Source organism: Xenopus laevis, chromosome 2S (assembly GCF_017654675.1).
Source record: "Xenopus laevis strain J_2021 chromosome 2S, Xenopus_laevis_v10.1, whole genome shotgun sequence".
Lineage (NCBI taxonomy): Eukaryota > Metazoa > Chordata > Amphibia > Anura > Pipidae > Xenopus > Xenopus laevis.
Genome location: NC_054374.1, coordinates 91,772,635 through 91,789,927, shown reverse-complemented (window position 1 = coordinate 91,789,927; position 17,293 = coordinate 91,772,635). Strand labels below are relative to the sequence as shown.

General features: G+C 35.6%; 1 pseudogene; it reads left to right on the top strand.

The window, feature by feature from the left end:
- LOC121400789 overlaps positions 1-17,293 on the top strand; it is a 191,765-nt pseudogene that overhangs the window by 46,577 nt on the left and 127,895 nt on the right.

The following is a 17,293-nucleotide window of genomic DNA, read 5'->3' as shown; positions in this document are numbered from 1 at the left end:
CATGCAAGTGCCCAGGCTGGTGCAGTTTCCTGATAATAAGAGCACAGGCCCTGGTTATCAGGTAAGTCATTTCAATCCTTGTGGGTGTTCCCTAACATTTGGCACGCCCTTGGATTGATGCTTTCAATCTCCTTTAAGGGGTAATGGAAGGTGTAAGGAATTATGCCAATATTTTACTTGAAATGTGTTATTTTCCCTCTGGACTTTGAATCACAATGGTATTGATTTTGTTATGTCCATTTAAAACCCATGACCCCACCCTGAAGACCTCTCAAAGTTTATAAAGATCACAATAGGTTTAGAAATAGATTTTATCATATTAGCACCATTAGAATAGAATCAGTGAGAGATTGGCTTTAGCAGGACTGGATGTCCCTCTATGGCGTCCCTAGACCCCATAGGCCTAGAGTCTACCCTCCTTTGCGCCAAAATACTGGGGAGCTGCCAGTCCCCAGTTCTCCTTAGAATAAGGTTGGTTGGCATGCCACCCCCTGAAATCTTGCCAGCTTAGGCCCAGGCCTTAGTGGCCTAGCCCCAAATCTGGGCTCAGAGATTGGTGTGTTATAACACTAAGCTACTAAGCTTTAGCAACCCCACTATTTACCCATGGCAGGGAAGGAAAGATTCACAGTTCCTTAGTTCTCATGTTCTAGTACTGCAGTATCTGTCTTCCATAATCTGGTGACATTTTCAGGTAGCTTAAAATAAATAGAAAATGTCGTTCCTTGACATTTACATTTGCACTTTAAAGAATATATAATAAATTGCATGATGCATTGCAGTACCAAACATTGCTTTTTCTCTTACAAAATGTTTTATCTCCATAACTGATGCATCCTCACAGAGCATGTAACTGCCTGTCTTGATCTAATATCAGTGAAAGGATACATGTTTGTAGTTTACAAGGCCAGATCTTATTCAGTGGACAAATTAGGTTAACCAACCTTTCCTTGGAGAATGAACTCAGACACACATTACTGCATTTTCTTCTTGCCTGGATAGATTCAAAGTGACTCAAACACATTAACAAAGGAAAGGCATTACAAGTGGGCCTGTGATAACAAAATAACAGACTGCAGTTCATATTTTATAGTTATTGAGGAGCCAGGCTTGCACAGATTTTCATTACACAGAGATTTTCCATGTAGAAACTAAATACTTCTGTCAAGTATATTTGTCATACTAAATATGGACATCAGTGGCTTAACACTAGGGCGTTATTTACTTAAATCCTAACATTTCTGTTTTCTTAAAACCACTTTGACCAAATTCCTGTGCACATTTCCACTGTATTTATAAATACATTTATTTGAAAAAATCTGGTGTGGGAAAAGAAAAAATCTGAATCAAAAGGTTTTTTTTGACGCAAAATACTCAAAAACTACGATTCTTCGGTTTATTGCATGAAACCCAGCGCAGACCACGATATCTTCCAATAGTAAAAGGGACATCTGCCATTGACTTCTACATGACCTCTACTTTTTTTATCTGGAATTTTAGCAGCCTCGGGGTTTAATAAATCTCGAAAACTTTGAGTTCTTTTTTCCAATGAAAAAATTGTGTTTTCCCCTGGGGAATATCAGTATCAGTTTACCAATAAGATGTAATGCATGCCTGAAAAATAACACTTTCATCCTTACTACTTTTTCTGTTTTTTACTATAGTACTTAGTATAATTGGTTTGTTTCTTTAAATGAACATTTTAGTGTAAAAAAAAAACTGTATAAATAGATAGGCTGTGCAAATTAAAGAATGTTTCTAATATAGTTAGTTAGCCAAAAATGTAATCTATAAAGGCTGGAGTGACTGGATGTCTAATATAACAAAACAGAATACAACTTCCTGCTTTTCAGCTCTCTAACTCTGAGTTAGTCAGTGACTTTAAGGGGGGCCACATGGGACATACAGTAACTGTTCAGTGAGTTTGCAATTGATCCTCAGCATTCAGCTCAGATTCAAAAGCAAACAGTTATGGCCCACTGATTGGTTACTGCCTGGTAACCAATCAGTGGAAACCAAGAGAGCTGTAAAGCAGGAAGTAGTGTTCTGGCTATTATGTTAGACATCCAGTCACTCCAGCCTTTATATATTACATTTTTGGCTAACTAACTATATTAGAAACATTTTTTATTTTGCACAGGCTATTTATTTACCCAGATTTTATTTTTATACTGAACAATTCCTTTAACACTTCAGGACAAGAATTGACATTTACAGACAAGAATTGTCAATGGAGCATTGAGGAAAAAGCTATAATAGTGGCAGTCTATCACTTCTGGATTGCACAGGTATCTAGAGATAAAAGATATGTGTTAAAGCCCCTGGTTTCTGTTGAATAGCCACATGCTTTACATTTTTTAAGTTCCCTAAATAAATAAAACACAATGGGCAAGTTGCTTTAAAATATGTTAAATTGTTTGAATACTTTACCTAAAATAGAATATAAACATTTGAGGGCAGAGTTTAATGTATGTCTAGAAAACACATTTTCTTATACAGGTATGCTTTTACACTGTATGATTCCACATTGTATTTAATAAGTATTGCCTTTTGTATTATAGCTTTACATTTTGTTTGTTTTTCAATGTTTTATAATGTGGATCATTTTGAAAAATGCCGGCTATTTTTTTCCCCCCTTATCTTTCAGACGACCTCATAATCTGCTTTAACATATAAAGTATAAGGCAATTGTGTCTTAACTGGTCAATGTTTAACAGTAATCAAATTGATGTTTTATGCTGTTACATTCACTTATGACTTGTGCAACTGAAAAGAGACTACTAAGTCTGAAAGTCTTTTGGTAAAAAGTAACACTGGGCCCTAAGGTTGGTCTTTTGGCACCCGTCAAAATGTGTTTCTACTTTGAATGCACTTTTCGCATTACATTTACTATATACCCTTTTTTGGAAAGTTACACTTGATAATGTTTTCCTAAATGCACATGGTAATGGGAACAATAATTCTGTAAATTAGTTCATTTTAATTTGCAGTCATATGAAACTAGTACCTCCAACTTAATCTGTTATGTCTGTTTGGCTCCAGATGGTCTGCTGTCTGCAGTCATTGATGCAAAATATGCTCCTGGACAGCAGGTTCCCTCATCTGAATGTGCAGGAGAAACCCTGGTCCCAAGTGCAATAATAAAAGTAGCCAAACAATGTCATATTTTTCACAGTAATACATTTGTATCCCATCTGGTTCTGCTGGTGTCAAAAAGTTCTAACCAGTAAGTACAGATGTAGCTCATAATGACTAATTGCAACACACCATGAAATTTATGGAAACAATTACTTATGCTATGAGCTAGAGACTCTTTTAATACAACCACCTAACACGCACAATGTACATTATTAGTAAACATAAAGTCATGCCTAACTTTGCAAAGTATGGTACGAATAGCAGGGTAGCAAACAGCATATTAATGAGCAAATATATATTTGTTCAGCACACGCATTTACATAAAACCATTCACAAGTGTTTTGTTACTTAGATGTTAATCATTTTATTCTGTGGGTTGCTAAGGTTTATTGCCAGTTCTTTCAATTAATAACACTTTGTTTTGTACTGACAGGTAATTAGCACAAAAGCAATTTTTTACAACTAAGATTTTAATTAGCATGTTGACACATAGTTCAAATATATTATACATATATTTTAAAGAAAACATGCATAAAAGGTTTTAACAACTTGAAAACAATGTAGAAAATCTATCTATCTACTACTCATTCCCTGTATCCTATGCACAAGCATTTTTCTCTCATACATATCGTTGCATTGACACTGTCAAACTTTGTTAAAAATACAAAGGGTGGCCTTACACAGATTACGCCTAAGAGTTAATTTATAAAACTGTGCTAGTGCCAAAAAAACAATATATTCTTCCACAGTCCACATTGTTTCCAGAATCTGTGTGTTATTATGCTTGCTACAAAAATTGTGCACATCTTATGACTGACTCAAATTCTGGCAGTGAGGTTTTAGGTATGTCAGTATGCTTGACATCAATATCACCATTCGTGCAAGATTCAGCTGGTGCAAGTTGGAATGCCTGTATGCACAACAATCAAAAGGAGCCCTGGAAAAATGTCCTGCTCAAGGAAAGTATTAGTTCCAGTGTTATTCATGGATGACACGTGGTCCCTTGAAGCTTGGTCTGAGTCACATATGCATATATCAGAGGAGGTAAAACTGGCAAAGTGATGCTAGTAAATTTGTGAATAGCTTTTTTCTTTGTGACAATTTGCACTAATTTTATGCACCTAGTAATCTTAATATGTCCCTAGGCTTCAGGTATATTTATTTTACAGGAAAAACAGCACCAGTATTAGTTTTAATAAGTCTACTGGACTGGTTGCTAAGGATTACAGCATAGGTGCCATTTTGCCCTCTTATTCCATTATAAGTGCAGTAACGAATGAAAGACAAGTTCTAAGTATTTGTAATGATTATGATACACACCCTCCAGGATGTGGAAAGACTTGGTGCATATAAATCTGCATGGAAGAAGGAAAGAAGCTCACCACAAGTACTCTTTTCATTAATGCTTTCCAGACTGGACATCTGATGGGGTTCATGAATGATGAGTAAGAATAATCTATCTTGGAATTTTTATTCAGGGACCCATAGGGTTAATGTGGCCCTATGGTTTTAAATCCCTACCATTCCTAATCTCCCTAGTTGCTGGGCAGATGCCCATGTAGCTAGTTGTAATTTACAGATCCCAGTTATTGGCCAAGAGGTGTTGTGTTCACATCCTGCCACACTTTGGTATAGTGATTGAGTAGGGGTGGACCTTCCTCTTTGGCTTCTGGTTGCTGACCCAGCTGGATGTTTCCTGGAAACCTGGATGCACCAAGGCCCACTCAAGTCAAGTTGCCCTAGAGGGACAAGTACCTCTAGAGAAATAAATCAGAGAGCAGGGACCCCGTGAACGAGGCTAGTTAGTGACAGGATTACTATCTGTTATAGTACTCTCTAGGAGAGAAAGACAGTGAGGGAAGAGAGAAAAACAGCTTTGTGCTCCATCAAGGATTGTAGCAGGGAGTAGCTTCCCAGGCTGTAAGATTTGCCTACAGTGAAGGGACCACAGTGGATACGGTGTCAGGCTTTAGGTTCTCCTCCTTGACCACTCCACTGGATGGGGTTCAGACCACATGTGAAGAATTTCTGCCTGGAGGTTTTCAAATTTACATGGGCCCGCAGCCTCCATCATGAAATGAACAATAATGCGGCCTGCTAACACAGTGCGATCAGGAATCACGTAGCTGTAGCAGTGATATTTGGGCACATTAGTGAAATGATCTGCAACTTGGTCTATACTGCTGCCTGTGTGCTGAAGGTGTTAGCAATAGACACGTACTGGCACGTATTGACGTGCCGCTCTCGCATACTTCTTTAGTTTACTGTGCTGGCACATCAGTACATCCATTGACACCTTCAGCCCTAAAAAAGTATGCGAGAGCGGCGCATCACTACATGCCAGTAAGTGTCTATTGCTAACACCTTCAGCACACAGATGAGGTCAGTGAGGTTGTGGAATGCACTGCTGGGTGATGTGGTGATGGCTTAAATGCCTTTAAGAATGGCTTGGATGATTTCTTGGACAGACATAATATCAAAGGCTATTGTGATACTAAGCTCTATAGTTAGTATAGGTATGGGGATATTAATATATTTATGTGAAAGTAGGGAGGGGTGTGTGTATTGATGCTGGGTTTTCATTTGGAGGGGCTTTGTCTTTTTTCAACCCAATTTAACTATGTAACTATGTAGCTATAAAAGTAACTAAGAGAGAGCCAATAGCAGAGATTAATGCAGATATGTGTTGGGCTGCACACCCTTTGTCAAGTGAAAAGCATGAAATAAAGTTACAAACATTTAAAGGTGTTTACAGGAAGTGATGTCACACAACCTAGGTGTGTCCTCATAGGTAGGATTATGATGTCACAAAAAGACCATGCATATTAATATATATATATATATATATATATATATATATATATATATATATATATATATATATATATATATATTAATATGCATGGTCTTTTTGTGACATCATGCAAATTAATTGCTTCATGTTCTTGTACCATTGTGTTAATGTAGCCAGGGACTAAAACCAGTTACCCCATTAGCACCATTGATGTGTATGGGCTGCTTTACATATATACTGTATATATATATATATAATATATATATATATATATATATATATATATATATATATATATATATATATATATATATATATATATATATATATATATATATATATATATATATATATGTAAAGCAGCCCATACACATCAATGGTGCTAATGGGGTAACTGGTTGCATGGGTATACTGGTAGTTGCATGGGTATACTGGCCATCTGACGTGAATTGCAAACTGCCTCTTTATGTGTGACTTGCTGAAGAGCACCAGCAGCCACATCATCAGCTTACTGAGACATTCCTAGGTAATTCTCATTCAACAATATGGTGTAAAGCTATCCTGTTTAGCAGTCCCACATTAATCACAAATGGAGTGGTTTCCTCAATGGCGAAATTATAGAGGAAGCAGACCCCCACAGTCACAGGGGGCATAAGGAACAGGGGGGCCCAGACTGTGGGTTCTGCTTCCTCTATAGCTAAAAAAATAAACCCTTCTCCCCAGCCGAGAGTGGGCAGAGTTGGGGTGGGGAGTGGGCAGGGCGGATGTGGGCGGGGTGGAGGCAGATGGGAAGTGAGTAGGAGGATGGTGATCGAAGTGCACCGGACCCCTCTGAAGATTTTTTTGCAGGGGGGCCCAGCGCACTCTAGTTACGCCACTGGGATTCCTCAAAGATTGCTCTTGATTGGTAGTGGTGAACCCGAGTGCAACACCAGAATAGCATTAGGTGATTCCATTGCTCTGAAAATGTCTCTGTCAGTCTTCCCCAGGTATTGGGAAGCCTATTCTTAATTTTTTTCATAACTGTTCATCACACTTTAGACTTTGTCATTTACTGTGTAAGCTTAAATGGATTACATATAGAAATTACTAGTAAACAAATCTGTTGAAACTGCAGTGACAGTTAACTTGTTTCCAAATATTCTGGTGTTTCCTAAGCTTAATAAGTATGAATTGCAAGTCCTTGTGCAGTAGCTGACATATATAAACAACCTGATATTCATTAATACTGTAATTAAGTACTTAATGCATATTTTATTAGAATAATTTCCCAGTTATAATAGGCCTCTTTTGTGTTTGTTTTATTGCATAAAATGTCTAAATTTAAAGGGGACCTGTCACCCAGACATAAAAAGCTGTATAAGAAAAGTCCTAAGCAAGCTAAACATGAGACCCAATTTCTTTTATTTGTTTAATTAAAGCATTCATACCTGTTATAAAGGTATTAAAAAATCTCAGCTGACGATTCAGCACTAACAATGGCCGATGTTTGGGTCCCTTCAAAGGCACCCGATCAAAATTTTCCGTCCAGCCCGATCGACGAGACGACCGATATCCAAGTCTTCTGCCAATATCGGTCGGCTCTTTTTCCACAATACACGCAACGAATATCGGACAAAAATTTGTTTCGTACAATATTATCTGTGCGTCTATGGCCACCTTTAGACATAGAGGCAGGGCAGGCAATTACTTTCACTTTCCATTCTGCAATTCCTTGATATCACTGCACTCCTTGCATTCCCCCTCTCTCCTTATGAAAACCTGGTGAAAAATGTTGGTGCTCATTTGGTGATGTTGATGAATCTACCAGAAATGTTAACCTGGATTAAGAACCATTAACTACGTTTGCTATGGCATATATTTTGGTTTATATATCTATGGTTCACTTATCAAATAATTCTTTTGGCTTTCACAATCTTGTAATAGCTGCATTCATATTAGTATAAATTTGCTCTCATTCTTTCCCCACATTCAAATGCTTTCATCCTAGGAACATTTGTTGCATTTAACCCTTCCTCACAAAAGAGACGGACAAAATTCTACATAGTCCATATAGACTACTGCATCACACTGCTTTTTGGACTCACCCTGTTTAAATTGACCCCACTCCAATCTATGATAAACATTTCAGCCAGATTCCTACACCTCTTCTACCACTCGACAGAGTGCCACACCCTCCAGCCATTTCACTGGCTACCTGTTATTCACAGAATTTACTTCAAGATTCTTGTACTCACTTGCAAAGTAGCGCACCACCATAAATCACCTCTCTAGTAACCAAGTCCAACCCCAGACTTAACCTTTGGTTTGATGTCATTGTATCCTCCTCACTCATAACTTCTTCTCACCCCCACATCTAAAGTGCTGCACCCTACTTCTGGCCCATTAGATAGTCCCAGAGCCTCCAGACCTTCAAACCATCAAACTATTAGTTTTTCATTTTTTTCTATGCACTTACCACTGCTATCCTACCCAACATGAATGCCACAACAATATAATGGAAATAAAGCTTGCAGGTACAGACATTGTACCTTTATAAGAATCACTAATGGTGATATTGTCAAAACATTGGCATTGATTCAAGATTATTCCATGTTCACAATTCCCCAAGCTTTTGAAATGTATTCACTCCTTCTACTGGGTGACAAATAAAACAATGGCTAAATCTTGTAGTGTAAGGAAGGCTTACTAGGGGTCTAAGTACCCAATGATCTTGTTGTTCCTTGTAAAAAGGACACTGACTGTAAACTGCATTTCAGAAAATAAAGTAGGTTTGCTTCAAATTCCCTGTGCTCTCCTGTGTTGTCATTCTAATCATTCTCAACTCTGTTAGCATTCAGATCCCAAAACTCAGGTCACATCCAAATAACACATGTTCTTTTCATGGATCATGTTTTGTTAAGAGAAAGCACAAACTTAATTCAGACAAAAGTACATTTGTATGGAGCCATTTTCATCCCTGTAACTAAAACATAATTTTCTTTATTGGGAAAAATTGGTGTCATTGCTTGCACTGAATCTCTCTTCAGCTGCATTACACTGGTGAACTAGAATTCTGATAAAGGAGTTATGTACAGAAATGACGGGAATTGATTTCCAATTCTTTAGAATTACTCTATCATTGCTTATGACAATTGCTTAGGCAATTTAGCCTTCATTACATTAGATATGGACTCTACATTAAAATGAGAGCCAGCTCTCCACACAACATTCTGATATTCATGTGGTACTGAAAGGCTCACATTAAATTGAACTTAAATAGTTCAATTTTTGTTCATGGAAGGAGGTAGTTATTTAAAAAACTGACAAAGAAAACAGCTAGAAAATATCTTTCTGACAAAATAGACGCAATAATAATGATATTAATAATAAATACAGTGATATATTAACACACATAACCCCCCTTCATCTACACCTTCTTGTTACCACATCAGAGTAGGTTACAACCTGAGACTTTTAGGGACCAGTTTACAAATATTGATATTAAAAAAAATCAAAGATTACACTAATGACATTAGCCCATGAAAAATGTGTAATTCATTAAACACAAAAGGGGAATGTAATAAAACTGAAAAAATATTCTCAATGAGAAATGTTATGCCTTTGAGTGCACAAATTTGCTTGGCTGCCCCCATGGCTACACAGCAGCTTATTTATATAAACTATAGTAGTGTTTCTGAAACAAACACACCAGTTTTACCAATGCAGGGCAACAGTATATTATATTGTTCTTCATTAAAAACACTTACATTTTTTTGGTGTTACTGTTCCTTTAATAGACATTCTGCAAACCTGGAAACTGTTTAGCGAACTATCTAGTATAGGTAAATCTAAAAACTAAAAACAACTGGACTTGCTGAGTAATCAATGAAGACGTTTCACTACTCATTTGAGCAGCTTCTTCAGTTCAACTGACTGGTGTGGGATGTTCTCGGCATATAAACTCCTCCACAAATCCAATTATAATGGCACATTGTAACTCTTCAAAGAGGTGACATCTGAAGAAATTCACAGAGGTGTACATTCTGTGTAGTTACTGTGATAGGATTGTCCAATGTGTCCTGCAACTCCTAGAAACTGGTGTTACTTGTGAGAGTTGCATGAATGGATGTGTGAAGTGTTCTGAATCCGCCGGGGTACAGATGTTAGAACAGCATTGTTTAGCAAACTCTTCCAACAGTGGAAGATGGTTTAAAAATGTTATAGTTTGCGCCAGTGCGCTGTAAATGTAATAAAAGTTCTTAATAAAAAAGTTGTTTGCTAACAACACCTTCAAGTACAATTAAAAATCACAATGTGCAGTTAAAATTCACAATGCAATAACAGTTTAAGGAAGAATATTACATTTGCAAAATTCTAACTTTTATTCCTACTTGTGCAAATTGTTTTTTCTTTGGGACTTTATTACATTCCCCCAAAAAGCCCTAATACAAATCTTCTTCATCTAAAAGCTGAGATTGTGTAGAAGTCAAAAGGAGCTGTCCTTTCTCAGCTGTAGAATCATACTTTGTTTCATGTTTTTAGAGGTTAAAGAATAGGTTCTGTAGGAGGTTTTCCCTCATTGGTCATTCCAAAAGCACATATAAGGATTAAAATTAAAATAACTACAGCTTTCTAAGCAAGTGCCTTAGTCTACAACTAGCCTCTGCTCGACTTCCCAAATTGTTTTGATGGCTCATAATGCTTCTTGTATTATAGTCATATAATCTCTAATAATTAGTATAATTGTTAGTCCATGTGATAACTGTCATGTGAGATCATTTCTATATTTAAATAATGGGCCTCATCTACTGGTGTCATCTGACAATGAATGAAGTCCATCAGTGATCTGTTTTGCATGTGCATATTTCAGAAATAACTGTATAACGAGGCTAACATTGGCCTCGGTAGGTTTTAGGTGGCAAACTAGGGGGTCGAAGAATTTTTTAAAGAGACAGTACTTTGACTATCGAATGGTCGAATAGTGGAACGATTTTTAGTTTGAATCTTTCGATTTGAAGTCGAAGGTCGTAGTCGAAGGTCGAAGTAGCCCATTCGATAGTCGAAGTAGCCATATTCGACCATCTTCACTCGAACTAAGTAAATGGGCCCCTTAATGTTGGAATAATGGCAACATTTAACAATATATATAATATACACACATAAACACACATTGCAGAATTCAAGGCCAACATGTGTGTGAAATGTAACATTTGCTTTAATATCAGATGTAATTGCAATGCAAAGTTTGTTATTTGATACTTTAATTTGTGTCAGATACTGTTACAATGAACTGGGTGGGGGCTGTTTGGAATATTATAACTAAGGTAAAATTTGACAAATATTTGACAAATAAATTCTGTGCATAGAACATCTCTCTAAATATTAAATACTGATTTATAAATGATGTTCTAAGTTGTTAAAGAAAGTTTTATATAGGTATGGTATCTGTTATCCATAATGATTGGGACAGGGGTTTTCCAGATAAGGGTTTTTTCATAATTTGGATTACCATATTACCATAACTTTAAATATTTAAACATTAAATAAACCCAACAGAACAGTTTCCCCACAAATATTGATTTTTGCAGCTTGGTTAGCATCAAGTTTAAGGTACTCCTTAAAATGGACTATGCCTTCCCATAATTTGGAGCTTTCTAAACATGGCATTTCATACTAATGATATGTAATGTTATAATATTATCTAAACCCAATATATGTATTTGCATATTACCCACTAAACAATCAAGTCAGATTCATATCATACATTAAACACCAATAGTCAAACTGGCCCACGTTTCAGTCACATCTTCCTATCACAGGCAAATGGGGTTCAAATAATTTAGAAAATTGGATACCTGTTAGCTTTACTTTCACAAAAGTAAAGTGGAAAAATCACTTACACAGAAACATTGTAGTGGATTTATTGTTCATATTAATTTTTTTGTCTCTTTCCTGCACAGATGGTTTATTTACAGTAGCTGCCAATTATGCCTCTGAATGTGAGAATGATGATTGGAAAATTATATATTATTTCCTTTGTTCCTCTTTGCTGAAAGAGGCAATTTATGCTTGTGATTATTATTATTTTTATTGTTGTTGACTTAAAAAAAAAATTATGTTAACATCTTTTGATTAAAGGGTTCACCTTTAAGTTAAAATGTAGTATGTTATGGAATGGCCAGTTCTAAGCAGCTTTCAATTCGTTGTCATGATTTATTTTTTCACAGTTATTTGCCTTTTTCTTTTCAATCTTTCCATCTTTTGAATGGGGGTCACTGACCCCATCTAAAAACAAAAACAAATGCTCTGTAAGGCTACACATGTATTGTTATTGCTACTTTTAATTATCCATCTTTCTAATCAGTCCCTCTCCTATTCATATTCCAGCAGTAAAGCTTACTGTATATATAATTCCAAACTTTGAAGCAACCACTACAATAAAAAATGTATCTAAAAGTTAATATATATTCCAAAAGTTATTCTTAAACTATGGTATGTTCTAAAACTAACTGACATGTTGAGAAGGGACAGTCTGCGATATTTTATTACATACACTGCAAGCGGCCCATTTACTTAGTTTGAGTGAAGGAATAGAAGAAAAAAACTTAGAATTTCTAATGTTTTTTTTTGGCTACTTCGACCATCGAATTGGCTACTTTGACCTTCGACTACGACTTCGAATCAAATGATTCGAACTAAAAATCGTTAGACTATTCGACCATTTGATAGTCAAAGTACTGTCTCTTTAAAAAAAACTTCAACCCCCTACTTCGCCACCTAAAACCTACCGAGGTGCCATGTTAGCCTATGGGGAAGGTCCTCATAGGCTTTCTATCAATTTTTAGGTAGAAGAAAAATCGTTCGATCGATGGATTAAAATCCTTCAAATCGAAGGATGCGAAGGATTTAATCGTATTTGCGCTAAATCCTTCGACTTCGATATTCGACCTCGATATTCGACCCTATGAAAATCTGCCCCCAAATGTTCGCAAACTATACAATTCGAAATCTCTATGTTACAGTTGTGTGAGGGGCAAAGTGTTTGCAAAGGCAAAACTCTTTTTACTTTGCGAACATTTATTCTCATTACGCATGAAATGCAAATGATTTTTGTGCTAGCGACCAAAATTGCATGCCTCCTAAGAGTTTATTTTAAGAGCCTGTGATAGACTTGGCTGAAGCCTAATTTATTGCCCTTGATAACCAGGAAAATTCAGAGAGGCAGCTTATTATATAGCTATAGAACTATAGATTATAGGCTGTAAACAGCATGGGGATAGAAATGTTTGGCCTGTACACTAAGGGGCATATTTATTACAGTGGGATAATACACCACACATCGCCAGGATTTACCTGTTTTAAAACCAACGTACATTTTTTTACACATTCTTTTCTTAGAGTGATTTATGCCGAAAGCAATGTAAAATAACAGCGTTGGGTATTCGCATTGGGTAAAATTACACACACCTTGATAAATTCGCCATTCATTTTACACAGCTTTTTACAATATTATTTTCTGCGAATTTCGTTTTACATAGCATAATAAATATGTCTCTATATCTCTATCTGTATCCACTGCATTGCTCTGTGCTCTCACACAGTTTGTACTAGCATTAACACAATAAACAGAACACACAGGAGAGCACTGCTGCCCATGTTAGTCCTGAATGTGTCTTTCTGGGAAATGTCGCTGTGATATCTAGTATAAAATGTTTCCCATAGACTTATGTGAACTGATCTACTAGGCGAGAAACAGCACCATCTAGGCTACAATATATTCATCACTAACATTTGAACAATGAATCTCTCAAATATAGGGATTGTAGAGTTTTTCTCAGCACAAGCAAAGGTTTTAGGTCTTCAGCTGGTGGGCCCTTGGTGTCCAAGTCCAACACTGAAAATAAGAGCAATATATTATAAACCAGTTTTTCAACTGTAACTGAATACCTAATGTATATGTTCTCTATGATATTTTCTCAGTAAATTGCATTAATTCTACATTTAGTTGGATAATATTGTTAATACTGTTCCATTTATTCTCATCCATTTATCCAATTAAATCTTCCCCAAATATATATTTTTTTACCATTATATTAACTTATGTGCCAGATTAATTTTATTAATAAAAACTACTCATGGTTTATCATGGGGAACTTTGGAATTTAATAATGCTTTCGCCTGAGAATTGGATTGGCCCTATATATGCAAATCACGTTAGGATCATAAAAATGTAGATACTTGATAGCAATATTACTGATGTTTCACTAAGCATCCATGGCTTTCATTAGACTTTGGTAGACCAAACTATAACTGATAGTCTGAACAGTATTCAATATATAAAAGAAATATAGAATATGACAACACAGAGAACCAGGGATGCACCCACTGTATTATTTTAATTGGAATTCAGGTAAATTCAGTATGGAATTCAGACAAATGCTGTAATCAAGAATAAACTTGATTTACAATTTGTTGTTCTCTATTGCTATCATATTGATGGACGAACTGGAATCGGAAAATCAGGGTTGCGTTAAGTTAAAGAAAAAAATGTCATTGCAAATACTATCACATTGTTCCATCTATTATTATAAATTAGACTGCTTAAAAAAACTCAAGAAAGAAAATAACTGGAAAGTTAAAACTATACTTCCTATTGACTTCTGTAGAAGCTTGCCATGTTTTAGTTACTGATTTTTTTTTTCCATTTAAATGTTTTGAGATTTTTAAAGATCTCTTTGTGGAAGATTTGATATCTGGTTAAATAAAAAAAATGATTGATCCTATTACCGGTATACTGTAGAAAGGGGATTTCAACTTTAATCTACGCATTTTGTTGGAAGAACTTCTCACTTTTTCAAGCACGCCTGCTCCACATCATTTCTCCTTCATCATTTCAGTTCAGCGCTATACAAATTTACAAATTGATGAGAAAATTATTCTTGAGTCTGGGAGGCACATTTATCAAAGGTGGAATTATGAATTCATGTGAGTTTTTAAAAACTCCCTTAAACTCCCATAAATTCGAAATTTAAATCAAATTTGAATTTTAAAATCTCGATTTGATTTCTTTCTTAGAAAAAAACTTGAATGTCAAGAAGACTGCAAACAACTCCAAATTGATCCCTGTACCTCTCCCACTGACTTAAACAGCAATTCAGCAGGTTTTAGGGGTGAATAGTCAAATTTGAGTTCTTAAAGGACCAGAGTATGATAAATCTCGATAATCGAATTCAATTTTTTTTTAAAAACTTGAATCAAATTTGAATAACTCCCTAGTCGAATTGGACAGTTTTGATCATAAAAAAACTCAAAAACTTGAATTTGAATTTTCAGTTTGACCCTTGATAAATCTACCCTTGGGGGTTAGACGTTGACATAATAGTCTTTAGTACTGTCCTTTTTTGCCCCAGGTACGTCCAATCATATTCACTGGAATGCTTTTCCATGTATCTGTCACACTTTCGGTTAAGAGATGTTACCTTTCACTTTTTTTTGATTTTTCTCCATATACATTTTCTTTCCAACGTCTGTTAATTTTCTTAACAATTCTAATGGTTTTGTGATATCACATTTTTTTATCCCTTATAAGCTGTACAAAAACATTTTTTTTAAATGTCTCATTATGTAGACCACACAAAGACTATAGTTTCCCATCTCTGAATAATTTGTGTTTTATTCATATCTTTCTGAAGACAGTGCCTCTATAACTGAATGCAGTTTTCAAAGTAGGTTATCACCAGTGACCTCTACTATAAATAGCAAAAGCTTTGCACTTGTTCTCAGGAGTATTTTTTATAATGGAACTGCATTTTACTTAAACCTAGAATAAAATGGTCAGGATAGTGGATAGCTTTCCATAGATGTTTTGGGTAAGAAAATAATATACATTCACTATGATATTCCTTATCTCTGTTTTTTCTCCGTTTTTTTCTCTCGCTCCGGCCTTTGCAGAAAAATCTAATTTTTTTAGCATAAGAATATGTAAGCTGCTACTGTCACACAGTGTTTAAATAGTGATCATGTTGGAGTGATGTGTCTGTGAAAGATTGTCAGATTTTGGCATTTCAGCACAGGAGTATAAATATTTAATGAAAATCAAATATTACTTGCTGTCAGTCAATGTTACATTCTGCCGTAGGTTTGGGACACAGATACGAGGCAGTTTGTCAGATGGCATGACACTTTCTTCTTATTATGTTAGTCATGGACAAGGCATGGCCTCTGAGGCATTCGTTCATACACTGCAGACTGAGGTATAATTATTGGTTGATATTATAGACATATTTTCTTGTTTTTTTTTTTATGTGGCTTGTGTGGAAGTGCTTATTATTGCTGACAATCAGACAGTGTTTAAAAGCTGAACAATCAGAAATGATCCATTCACTTTTAAGCCTTTAAATACAAAATGGTTAACATGTTAAATCTCAGTTCTACTAATAGGGTTAAAGGTGAACATACGTTTTGAATATTTTTATTCTTAAAGGGGACCTGTCACCCACTATATAAATAAACCCAACATGATTGTTTTGCCTCAAAAAAGATCAATTATATCTTAGTTTGGATTAAGTACAAGGTACTGTTTTATTATTACAGAGAAAAAGGAAAGCTTTTTTAAAAATTTGGATCATTTGGATAAAATAGAGTCTAGGGAGACGGCCTTTATCATAATTCGGAGCTTTCTGCATAACAGGTTTCCAGATAAGGGATCCCATACCTGTATAATAAAGGTCCTTTTCAAATTAAACATTGAACCTAAATTCTTTTTTTAATTATAACATCCATACCTGTTATAAACGCTCGCCTCTCAATCATATATTGCTTGACCCTGCTCTATGCCTTTTATTGCCTCCTCTGTGCCTTTAACATGTCCCATTTAATTTTGTATTCCTGCTTTCTGGAGCACCAACCTGTGGTATGAGGTAAGAGATTATATAGCTGCCCCTTTAAATATGCTGCTTAATGGGGGTGTTCATATGTGTGTATATATATATATATATATATATATATATATATATATATATAATATCAAAACAGGGGGGTTGTGGGAGCACTCTAAAGGCTTTAAAGTATATATATAAGTATAATAAATGCTATTGCATATGTACCCAAAACAGGGGTTATTTTGTTACAAAGTTATGATCATAAAATTGATAAGCCACCATACCACGTCAAGGTAAACCCCGAATGGCGGTCCCTAACTTGTTTTATATTTTATGTGCATTTTAGCATTACCTGTAATCAATGTCCGTTGAACGCTGTTTTTTCACTGAAGGCTAAATCCTCCCCAGCCAGCAATCAGGCTTTTAAAGGAGAGATATTCCCAAAACAAACGCCCAATTTTAAAAGCATAGGATCACCACTAGTTTAAAGGGGGGGTAT